At 46.4% G+C, this 13044-nt stretch overlaps 1 protein-coding gene across 2 annotated transcripts in view; it reads left to right on the forward strand.

Annotated features, from left to right (window-relative positions):
- Window positions 1-13044, forward strand: part of GRIPAP1 (GRIP1 associated protein 1) — a 597534-nt gene that overhangs the window by 40501 nt on the left and 543989 nt on the right. The window lies entirely within an intron of this gene.

The raw sequence follows: 13044 nt of genomic DNA on the forward strand, positions 1-13044 counted from the left end.
GCATATTTATGGGAATGGTGGCGCAGGGCAGCGCAGCAAGTTGCTTTGCTGCACTGCCCTGTATCACAGGGAAAGGGCAAGAATGCACGGTATTTATCCAATATGGGGCAATACTGTCTTTCCCCCCTGCGCTGGCACCATTTCGGCAGCCTAGCGCCAACGCAGGCACACTTGCCCCATGGTGCAAGGGTGCCTCCGTTGCATGCAGGATTGTTTTTATGCAGGAAGGGGCACCTTCCTGCACAAAAACAATCTTGAGAGGCTTTTCCCTCTTTCTATGTGTGCTGCAGAATAAAGCCCACTTTGAAAGAGGAAAAAACAAGGAGAAATAAAGATATTTCTCCTAGTTATGCCTCCCCCAGGGAGGCGCAAAAGTTTGACGCATTCCCAGGATTACAAGTCCTTGTAAATCTGTGAATGCCTCAAAAACCGTGGGAGTTGCGTGGGAGACTTTTATTGTTGCAGGAAAACTACTGGGTTTACAAGGAACTCTGCAGTGATTTATGCGTTTTTTAAAGAGTGAGTCATTATGCTGCACAGTTCTGTTGGTTTTGTTACTGGGGGGCAATTTTGAAGCATTGCTGCAAAACCAGTCCCCAGTTACAAAACCAGTCTCCCATGCAACACCTACCGCAACACCTCTCTTGCACACAGTAAGGCAATGCAGCAGTGTGTGCTGCGTTGCATTACTCCAGATCTATGCAGCCGTTCAAAGACATGCAAAGTGGCTTTACGTGGCTTTTAAAATAGGACTTGGAGCTTTGCGTTTTGCATGTACCACGTTGCAAGGTGCAAGCATGACACAAGGCCCTTGTAAACATGCCCCTTAGTCTGGTGTGCATGCAAATCCTGCATTGCAAATCCCTGGTGAGTTGCATTAGTACTACTGGAACAAGGCCAATGGAGGCACCAATGGGTGAGGCGGACTGGCCTCAAGGGTCCTGTGACCTCTGTCACAAAGCCACTGCTGCTCTAGGGTGTGTTGCTTTGTGGCCTGCCCACAAGACTGGAGGTGAACTTCAGTATGGATTGTGGAGGACAGGGCTTCAAGGTTAACCAACACTGGCCACCAGTAGGGTTCATCTGCTGGTGCTTAGAGACCAGGGCTTCTAAGGTCTAGTGGGGCCTTCTAAGGTCAAGTAGGGGAATGCGCTCCCTCAGGAGAGTGGTCTGATGGACAAGTCATGGATCCTGAACCAGGTTCCCCAGTTCCAAATTCGGTAGCTCTGGCCATAGCACCACATCCTATCTCCTCCGAACACCCTTCTGCCCCACTGAGTGAAACTCGCACTGCCCGCAGCTACAACCCAATTCTGCCCCATTAGAAACACCTGGATGTGACTCAATTCAAATTATGCACTGACTGAAAAAACGTAACAACATTCTAGAAAAAGCAAGCACTCATAGGGAATGCAGGATTATGTAAAGCATGCAAAATATAAGCAGGAACTACATGTTACCTTAACGCTTTTACTCTCATTGTTCAGAAATCAATGAGTACTTTTTGTCTCAAACATTGAGGACATGAATACAGGGCTCCTCCTGTACACGTGTGTTAAGCAGGGCTCAGAAGAGAAAGGGACTCTTCAAGAGAATCTGATCTGACTCACGGAATCCCACAAGGGCTCCTTTATATTCATGTCAGCCAGCTAGCTGCTCAAACATAGTATAGTACATATGTATTCAAGTGTCCTGCCAAGAAGAATGAGTGCAAGGAAGAAAATGATTAAGTGCCTGAATGTAACTGAGCTTGAGTGAAGTAGTGTATGTGGATGAAAGTGAGAGAAAGTGAGTGAGAATGAGTCACGTAGAGTAAGTGAAACTGTAAGTTAGAATGAGGTAATCAGAGTAGGAGAAAGTGAGACTTAGTGAGAATGAGAAACCGAATATTTAAGAGTGAGGGCAAGTGAGCAATTTTAAGTAAAAGGAAAATGAATGAAAATGAATAATGGGGATAGTGAGGTTGAGTGAGAACATGTGAGCAAGCATGACAAAACACTGGCCTTGGCAAAGTGGAGGTAAATATTTACTTATGGGAGCAACATATTGTGCATCTTGGAAACAAATGTGGTCAACTCCAGGGGAGCATCAGGCTATGTTGGCTTGGCACAATAATGGCTTTTGAGAGAATTTGTGTAAAAATGGGGTATTAAAAATAAACTGCAGTATTTGACCCTATAGTTTTTTTTCAAAATTTTCTTGGGAGTAGCAACGCCCAGACTGCAAATCCTCCTAAAAAAGGCACGTTTTTCTATGTGTACACTCTAGTTCAGCTATAGCATTACGCTAAACTACTCTCAAGCATCACCAGCCACGGTGAGCAAGGGTATTGTGCACAACCGACACGGTTAAATAGTTTATACATTTTACTGTTCCATTGGCATAACACTCAGAAAAAGAAAACTGGTCGCAGTTCTTTATTGATCCTTCACTTTAAAGTGGATCCGAGAAACTACTAATCTCTCCTTACCGGACTACCAATAAGTGGCTTTCTGACTTTATCTGCTTTTTATGGTGTCATGTTTGAATAGGAATAAGACTTTCATCAACTGAAACAGCTCCAGCATTACCCGGGAGCTGAGAGAAACGCGTGACTGGCTAGCAGAATGTTCTGCTAGCGCTTTGATGCTCCTCTGTCTTGGATGACAGGCCAAGTTTAAAAGAGGCCATGTTTTACTGTCAAACTTTCTGAGTTTATATTTCAGCGATAGCAGTAACTGACACATACCTTTCAACATAATAATGACTGCCTCTTACGATGTAATGGGACTGAAGCCAGTTGGATTGATTTCTCTGACAGCAATAAAGCATGTGAATAATTCGCAAGAATTCTAATGAAAGTCGATAAAGCCAGCAGCAGTGTTACGCCATTTCTGCTAATGTTTAACCTCCGTATTATAGATAGAAAAAGGGATGCTCGGGACAAGAGAAGAATGCACAAACGGAAGATTAGCTTTGGCGTTCTTTCGCAGAACGTCCCGCTGAACTAGCGGCAGAGCAGGACTTCCTCATGCTAAATGTTCCCTTTGTTTTACGGTATTCCAGACGAGGAAAATGCAAGACAATCCAAGAAGAGACAAGACATGTCCCATGGTGGCATCCGTCAGTCTGCGCGAGCCTGAAAATACAGGGCAGGGGACACCAATGTATCCTGACTTGACCATTGTATTGGTCACAGTGGATGCAGGCAAGTAGCCTCCTCGCTAAATGAAGGTGTGAATCACGGGCTCACAGCAGCAGAGGTAGCCGTTTTCACGCTATCCTAAGCCTGATGGCCCTTTCAGTGTTGCTTTGCAGGCCCCTAGACACAGGGGGAAAGGGAGGATTTCGGGGCACTGCAGAGGCCTTCCTCGATGTGCACCACACAGGCTGAAAGATAAAGTTGTAATTTTAAAGTAGGGCTTTTCCTGCAGTCCCGGTACGCTTTTTTAAAACAAAGAAGTAGGGGAACGGACTGGAATAATTTTTAAAAGTAGGGGCACGCTATGCCCTTCCGATCCCGCCCACTTCTAACACTGATCCTAAGTTGGTAACTAACCTCTTGCCCCTGGTAGACATAACCTAAACCTGGTGTTGCTGGCTGTGTGGCAAGACAAGGAGTGTTCTGCAAAACGAGCTCTTAGTCTATACCATGTGCGCGCGCGCACTGTTCTTTCTGATGTCACCTTGTGTTTGTAATACAGATGTCGCAATCGTGGTGGGTGGGCACCAGGTGTGGGGTGAGTGCTGTCAAACGTTTTTTGTGTTGTGTGTTCTGTTGGACGGTCTGTGAGGTGTATCTTGGCCATGCGTTGTGTTGGTCAATGTTATCCACATAAACAGTTCACCATAAGCGAGAGTATGTGCTGTCATTTATTTTACTAGCGATCAAATTGCTGCTCAAACCGTGCTAATTTCTTTGATTAGAGGGGTACACTCTGTCCCAGACACATTTGTTCCAGACACCGCTATATAGATGTTAGTGTAGGCTTTGTAGACAAAGTGTGTGGGTGTGAGAGAGAGATGTGAACCTAAAGGAGAGAAGAGAGGTAGTTGGTACCAGTCGTATAAGATGGAGCGGAGGTTCAGAAGAACAGGCTTTAAGGGTCCAAGCTGATGAAAAGGCAGGTAAGGTCACTGGGAAAGGCTTGAAGCAGAGAAGAACCAAGGACGATGGATAAAGGCGCAAGAGAGAAAAGTGGAAATAGGAAAATGAGAGCGAATGTGAGACTTTCATTGGAAGTGATCGTGAGGAGCATAGACTCTGGCCATGAAGGAAGGATCCATATGACCACGGTCGCGCAGCACACACAGCAACCCAGAGGAGGGACAAGGAACAAACATGGGAGTGGAAGAGCGGGTTATGCAGGAAGCTGAAGCGTAGACAGCCCTGCTAAAGCAGGAAAAGCAGACCTAGTGACAAAGAACTGTGAGTAGGAAGACCTGCTCCAGAGAGTAGAGTCACCCTTGGGGCCAGACTGGCAAAAGCGTCTAGAAAACTAACCATGCAATGCCCAACTCTGAGCTGTGCAGTCTTCTTTCCAATGCGTAACTTCATATTAGGTTTATGAGGGATAAATCCAAAATATATACCCCTGTTCTACCCAACAAATACACGGCTAGGGCGGTCGACCTCGAATCTGGGGAACCTGGTTCGAGTCTCGGCAATGACGCTGAACATGCTGTGATTCTGGGCATGGGCAAATCACTTAATCTCCTCGTGCCTAACAAAAATGAATGTGTGTCCTCATGTAATGTAACTGGTGCTATGTAAAGCGCTCCGATACCCGATTCGGGTCAAGTTTGCGCTATACAACACGCCGTAAAATAAAAAAAATAAAAATATATATCTACACGGTTGGAGAGAGCAGATAAACACAGCTTTGTATCTTAGCACAGCAATCCCAAACGGGCACAGGCTCCCCATAGCTGTATAGCTGCACAGTCACGCGTTGTTTCGGATAAAACCTACAATAAGTGGGTTCAAGCAAGTGATCGGGTTTGGAAGCTTCTGAACAGAGCTGAAACAATGAACTTCTGAAGTAGGTGTCTGATAAACACTATTATTGAGAGAATCAGAAAACGAAGCCGTGTGCCGCCCACGGATGGTTACAGAAGAGTCATTTGTTTAATCAACGTCACCACAAAGTAGAACAAATCCTAATGCTGAACCAGCCCCAATCGGAGTGCCCCTTTACAATCAGTGATTTTGTGAAAATACGGGCCCCACCATCTTCATGAGCAAAGATAAGACCGGTTGGAAACCTACAACTCTGCACAGCCACCATAAAACTCAAAGCCCCGAGAAGCAGAAATCACAATACCATTAAATACAAACTTTACCAATAGAACCACTTCAGTCTCCAACCTCACGTGTCTCCCAGCAAACCTGTGAAGTCCACAACACTTTCATATCTAATTAAATCACAACCTAGCCGCAGCACCGTCAGGAAAAAAAACACCATGTTTCCCAATAATCAAACCTCAGGACAACAAAATCACAAGAAAGCTGATGTAGAACAATGCAACCATAACTACATTGCCCTCCGGCTCAAGCCCCCCATCTAAGGACCATCTACTGTATTCTTATGCCCCAAGAGGTGACCACGCAGGGACCTGTGCACTGTGTAGTCCCAACTTCCAGGCAAAAACCAAACCTACTGTTGGATTGATCTACACCTGCTTATTCTCAGACGCATACTTTGAAACTCTCAACTTGATCACAGTTGCTTTAACATCCTTGCCTCTCAAGCAAGGCTGACTGTCCCAAAAACTCTTTTATGTAGTTTGATGAGACTCCCCCATCGTGCCACAAAATTGTCAGTACAGCTGAAGTCCCGAATACGAGGCAAATTGTCTGTAGTCTACTCATAAGAGACTGGAAGCATCAAGCTCCTTGTTGAAATTGTACCGTCCACTCTCATCCAATTTTTAGCACAGCAATGGTATACATCGATCATAGCTGCATTGCCACCTTTTGGAGGAGATCGGTTCCCCACCTGCAAACTGGTAGAGGATTCTGCTCGCTGGAGATTTAAACATGGGTAGATAACACAAAGGAAAGCGGAGACCTAGGCTTAGCCTGGATTCATTGGAATACAACCACCTCGATGGGTGACCACAGGCTGGACGTAGTCTTCATCAGGCCTCCACAAATCATAAAAATGTTAGCAGACCTGAAACTCTAGTGACTTAAATATGCTACTCGACCTAGCTGTAGTGCTCTTGACACATAAACTGGTTTCAAATTATGTGATCCTGGGCAAATATTTAAATTTACTAAGCAGCTTGTTTCTTCAATATCACATATGAGTGCACCTTGAAATATGCGAGTTCAGCGTGTCTGCTGTCCAAAAAACTCTTTTGTTTGATTTAATAGACTAGCCTCTTCCTCCATGTATAATAAGAATGTAGCCCACGTATAGGGTACACGTGTACCCTGACTTGCCTCTTGGTTTATTAACCGCACTGTCATCAGGGCGGGGGCAGGAATGTCTCTCAAATCCCTTCTAATAAATACAGATTTAAAGCATGAAATTGTAACACGCTATCATATAAAGGGAGGACATTTTCCTTTGAAATAGGCACAAAAGTTCCCTCTGACTAGGTTTTTACTAATAAAACTATACAGTGTGCAAACAATGTTTGGAAATCGAGTTTCTGTAAATATTTGCCATTTGCACATCACCAAGTAAAGTGTTCTGACTTGTTTTGCTCCTATTTAAATCTTTGTTTGCATCACTCTTCTAAATCACAAAAAATGTAATTTTGTAAATATTGGTACTATTCCTTTGCAAGCTATTTGAATGTTGTTAGAAAAAAACTGACATCCCGCAGCCTTTTGTTTCACCATGATTGTCAAACCACTCATTTAACAAAATCATCTAACTGAAGTAAGAGAAGGACAAGTAAACACCATTTTCCCGGATAAGATGAGCGGCAGCAGCAAAAAGACACACTGACATTTGACGTCTGACCTTTAACAGGCAGCAAAAGTTTCAAGATAAAAACAAGATTTAAAGGCAGCTTTATTTCCCATTCACTTTCTGAATGAACAGAACGCTTGTTCTTTCCAGCTCAAGTTCACTGTCCAGAACAGACCAGTAGGTCCTGAAAATAGCTCGACCTGATAAAATCTGACTGATCGAGTAGATTTTTGGAGGCTTGTTTGCACAACATCAAAATAGTGAACTTTGAGGGACCGTCTCCGATATGCACCGATTCCTTGCTGCTCTCCATCCATCCCAGCATGTAAGGGAGATGCTGACCGCTCCCTTAGAGCAAGATCCAAGGCGGGTCCATCAAGAAAGGAAATAGGAATGACTTGCAAGTTTGGTACAACAAATGGCACAGTGCTGGTAAACATCTGGAGCGCCTGATGGCTGTTTACAGTCAACCACCACTGGTCTACCTAATAAATGTGCGCCCTTCCAGTCTGAACCTGCCAACTTAAGCACCACTGGTCAGAACCTTGAGCGTCAGTGTCCCATAATTACCACTGTTGAGAAGAAGGCGCGCTGTAGGATACACAAGGGGTTATCACAGGGCAGGTGGAGAAGCCTCAGCATCTCACTGCACCGCAAAGATTGACAAAACAAGCAGGATCTCGGTCAGATGTCTCAAGGTCTGTAAATATGGGAGCTCTTAATTCCTGCAAAATACCCTGTCGCCTCGCGACTACACTGCGATGACCTACGAATATGGAAAAAGAGGAAAGACTAAATGGAATGGGGCTTCCCTGTAGACCAGAAGCTGCTGTCGGAGACTGGTAGCACTGTTGACCCAGACTCGTGGGAGACGCAAGCTCCACACAGACTCGTGGGAGCCTCTACTCCAAACGGACTCATGGGAGCCTCTATTCCACACAGACTCATGGGAGCCTTTATTCCACACAGACTCATGGGAGCCTTTACTCCACACAGACACATGGGAGCCTTTACTCCACACAGACACATGGGAGCCTCTACTCCACACAGACACATGGGAGCCTCTACTCCACACAGACACATGGGAGCCTCTACTCCACACAGACACATGGGAGCCTCTACTCCACACAGACACATGGGAGCCTCTACTCCACACAGACACATGGGAGCCTTCACTCCACAGGGAGCCTTTACTCCACACACACACACATGGGAGCGTTTACTCCACACAGACACATGGGAGCGTTTACTCCACACAGACACATGGGAGCGTTTACTCCACACAGACACATGGGAGCCTTCACTCCACACAGACACATGGGAGCCTCCACTCCACACAGACACATGGGAGCCTTCACTCCACACAGACACATGGGAGCCTTCACTCCACACAGACACATGGGAGCCTTCACTCCACACAGACACATGGGAGCCTTCACTCCACACAGACACATGGGAGCCTTCACTCCACACAGACACATGGCAGCCTCCACTCCACACAGACACATGGCAGCCTCCACTCCACACAGACACATGGGAGCATTCGCTCCACACAGACACATGGGAGCCTTCACTCCACACAGACACATGGGAGCATTTACTCCACACAGACTTATGGGAGCCTTTACTCCACACAGACTCATGGAACCCTCTACTCCGCACAGACTCATGGTAGCCTCTACTCCGCACAGACTCATGGTAGCCTCTACTCCGCACAGACACATGGGAGCCTTCACTCCACACAGACACATGGGAGCCTTCACTCCACACAGACACATGGGAGCCTTCACTCCACACAGACTCATGGGAGCGTTTACTCCACACAGACACATGGGAGCGTTTACTCCACACAGACACATGGGAGCCTCTGCTCCACACAGACACATGGGAGCCTCTGCTCCACACAGACTCATGGGAGCGTTTACTCCACACAGACACATGGGAGCGTTTACTCCACACAGACACATGGGAGCCTCTGCTCCACACAGACACATGGGAGCCTCTGCTCCACACAGACACATGGGAGCCTCTACTCTTCAGACATAGAGCAGCCTCTGCTGCCGCAGACACATATGTATGTGGCTGGGACGGAGTTGAAATTGTAAGTCATTGAAATTATATGGATTTTTCTTAGAGAACACTTTGCCATGTGTTCCTTTTGCTGCCCAGTTTTGACGTGTGTATTATCACTGACATCATCGGCTCTGAGTAGCGCAGAGGGATTGTTTAGCATTGAGATATATGTACATATTGTTTGCACATACCTTCTTTTATAAAGGAACCCTGGGTATCATATCATACAACATTTGATTAGGAGTGATTAAACTGTCCCTACTTGAGCAGCGGAATGTGGAGTAATAGTGTTTGTATGATCATATGATTTACAGGGTATGTTGGGACATACTCCCCCCCCCCCCCCCCCCCCCTGCTATATGTGAAATAAGAATCAACCATTTATTGAGTATAGATTAGGTATGGTGTTGCTGGATGCACAGTGGGCATTCAAACTCACTACTTTTGGTGAATAGTTGGATTTATAATAATGTCATGTTTTTAGAGGAGACGTGGCTACAGGAAGAGCGCTATCAGCGTTAAGGTTTCCGGTGTTCGTTTGAGTATGTGCATTTCACTTGGGTGTTTTTATGGATTTTCTGCATTAGATGGGAACACGAGTTGAGGTCTGTCACTCTGCTGTTATTACAACACGCCAATGACCGTTATTTGGAAAGAACAAAATTGTATTTGGCTCCGATGATTTAATTGTTCATTTATGCAATTAGGGGTTTCCAGGTTGTTATTGTTTTACAAATAATTTGTAATTCGTGCTTGTTTATCAAATTATCATGTTCATTGCACTATTTGAGTTGATGGAGGTATCATTAGTACTTGGTTATGAAACAAATATTTGATTTGTGATATATTTGTTTATAGCCCTGATGAGGTCAGAGGTAAATATGCCATAGTGATGAAACATGTATTGTGCTGTGTCTAGGCCAAGAAATGTGGCTTATGTCGATGCCAAGAAATGTGCACTTAAGGATTGCTAGAAACCTGTGGATTGATTTCAGAGACCGAAATAAAAATTCATAAATGTCATTGGATTGGATTGTTAACCTTTCTATAATATTTGTGAGTGCTCTGTTTTTAGGTCGAGCCTAGGCAGCGCATGCGCTGCTCTGCCAGGCATGCTGTATTGGAGTATGGCCTTGAAGCCCCGCCCACTCTCCGCCCATATTTGTGATTGGCTTGTGTCATTGTCCTTCGTAAATGCTGGCTTCGGATTTGCTAATAGGCTTGTTAGTACCCCCTTAGTATTGTCTTGTCTTTATTCGTAAATTTATGAGGACTGGCCCTTTTACTTCGGCTGTTGCACGTTACGTCTTATTTAGTCTGTAAGCACTATTTTCGTTAATGTGTTTCTCCTACTGCAGGTACTACATGCTTTCCTTCAACATTCAGCGCGCCATGCGCGCTTTCACGGGGCACTTTTACAAAAAAAAAAGCATTTGTCTGTCAACTTGACAAACAAATACTTTTTTGGGTAAAAGCGCCCATACCACGCTTTCACTTCAATAACGGCTTCGGACCTTTCTTTAGACATGGCTCGTCTAAAGAAAGGGGCGTGGCCTCTATTAACATGAAAGCGTAGCATGGGGCGCTTGTAAACAACAAGCATGGGCAATGCAATAGGTCTCGCATTTTATATACTTTGACCTATTGGTATTGTAAATGACAATGCCTTTTATTATTGCAAGTTTTTTAAACACATGAAAGGCATTGTCATTGGCAATGTCAATAGTGCAAAATCGCGCAATTTCGAGACTTATTGCATTGCAAATGCTTGTTTTTTTTGTTTTAATAAATGTGCTGGTGCAGACTCCCAGGAGCCTGTGCTGCCACAGGCACATTGGAGCCTCTGCTGCCCTAGACTCACAGGAGCCTCTGTTGCCCCAGGCACATAGGAGCCTCTGCTGCCCTAGACTCACAGGAGCCTCTGTTGCCGCAGGCACATAGGAGCCTCAGCTGACGCAGACTCATGGGAGCTTGGATACAGGATTCTAACCAGGATGTAAGGCGAAGCAATTCCTTCAAAGTTGGACCCTGTTAAGCAGATGCAATGGGGACCTTGTCCCTCAATCTAGGACACAGGCTGCAGTTAAACCAAATGAAAAGGGTAAGGAGTCCCTCGAGCTAGGATGTAGGACTCTGTTAACCAAATGCTATGTGGACCGAGTCCCTCAAGCAAGGACACAGGACGTAAACCAGAATGTGGGGGGGCGATTCCATCAGAGATGGACACAGTGCACTTTTTTTGGTAAAAGCGCCCATACCACGCTTTCACTTTAATAAAGGCTTCGGACCTTTCTTTAGACATGGCTCGTCTAAAGAAAGGGGCGTGGCCTCTATTAACAACAAGCATGTGCAATGCAATAGGTCTCGCATTTTAGATACTTTGACCTATTGGTATTGTCATTGACAATAGTGCAAAATCGCGCAATTTCGAGACTTATTGCATTGCAAATGCTTTTTTTTTTCTTTTAATAAATGTGCTGGTGCAGACTCACAGGAGCCTGTGCTGCCACAGGCACATTGGAGCCTCTGCTGCCCTAGACTCACAGGAGCCTCTGTTGCCCCAGGCACATAGGAGCCTCTGCTGCCCTAGGCTCACAGGAGCCTCTGTTGCCGCAGGCACATAGGAGCCTCAGCTGACGCAGACTCATGGGAGCTTGGATACAGGATTCTAACCAGGATGTAAGGCGAAGCAATTCCTTCAAAGTTGGACACTGTTAAGCAGATGCAATGGGGACCTTGTCCCTCAATCTAGGACACAGGCTGCAGTTAAACCAAATGAAAAGGGTAAGGAGTCCCTCGAGCTAGGATGTAGGACTCTGTTAACCAAATGCTATGTGGACCGAGTCCCTCAAGCAAGGACACAGGACGTAAACCAGGATGTGGGGGGGCGATTCCATCAGAGCTGGACACAGTGCACTGTTAACCAGGATGCAGGGTGAACTGGTTCCCCCAGAGCTGAACACGGTGCACTATTAGCCAGGATGCCGGGGGAACTGGTTTCCTCAGAGCTGGACACGGTGCACTGTTAACGAAGACGCAGCGGGAACTGATTGCCTCAGAGCTGGACAGGATGCACTGTTAACCAGGATGCAGGGGGAACTGGTTCCCTCAGAGGTGGACATGGTGCAGTGTTAACCAGGATGCAGGGGGAACTGATTCAGGGTGCACTTTTAACCAGGATGCAGCCGAAACTGGTTCCCTCAGAGGTGGACAAGGTGCACTGTTAACCAGGATGCAGCGTGAACTGATTGCCTCAGAGCTGGACAGGGTGCACTGTTAACCAAGATGCAGCAGGAACTGGTTCCCTCATAGCTGGACACAATGCACTGTTAACCAAGATGCAGCAGGAACTGGTTCCCTCATAGCTGGACACAATGCACTGTTAACCAGGATGCAGCCAGAACTGGTTCCCTCAGAGCTGGACACGGTGATCTGTTAACCAGGATGAAGCGGGAACTGATTGCCTCAGAGCTGGGCGCGGTGATCTGTTAACCAGGATGCAGCGTGAACTGATTCCCTCAGAGGTGGACAAGGTGCACTGTTAACCAGGATGCAGCGGGAACTGATTGCCTCAGAGCTGGGCGCGGTGATCTGTTAACCAGGATGCAGCGGGAACTGATTGCCTCAGAGCTGGACATGTGGCGCTGCTAACCAGGATGCAGGGGGAACTGATTCAGTGTGCACTGTTAACCAGGATGCAGCAGGAACTGGTTCCCTTAAAGCTTGACATGGGCCACTCTTAACCAGGATTCAGCGGGAACTGGTTCCCTCAGAGCTGGACACGGTGCTCTGTTAACCAGGATGCAGCCGGAACTGGTTCCCTCAGAGCTGGACACAGTGCTCTGTTAACCAGGATGCAGGGGGACCGATTCCCACAGAGCTGGCTACAGGACACCGTTCCCAGTGATGCCAGGGAGGCCGAGGCCCTCCACGCAGGACACAAGTCTCTGTTAACCAGATTTCAGGATGAAAGTCTCGCTCTTTGCAGGTTAGGGGCACAGTCATCTCTTGCCTTGCCCAGCAGTGTGTGCATGTGATGCCAGGGACCTCGCTGTGCACCATCTGC

Source organism: Triturus cristatus, chromosome 10, assembly GCF_964204655.1.
Source record: "Triturus cristatus chromosome 10, aTriCri1.1, whole genome shotgun sequence".
NCBI classification, from domain to species: domain Eukaryota; kingdom Metazoa; phylum Chordata; class Amphibia; order Caudata; family Salamandridae; genus Triturus; species Triturus cristatus.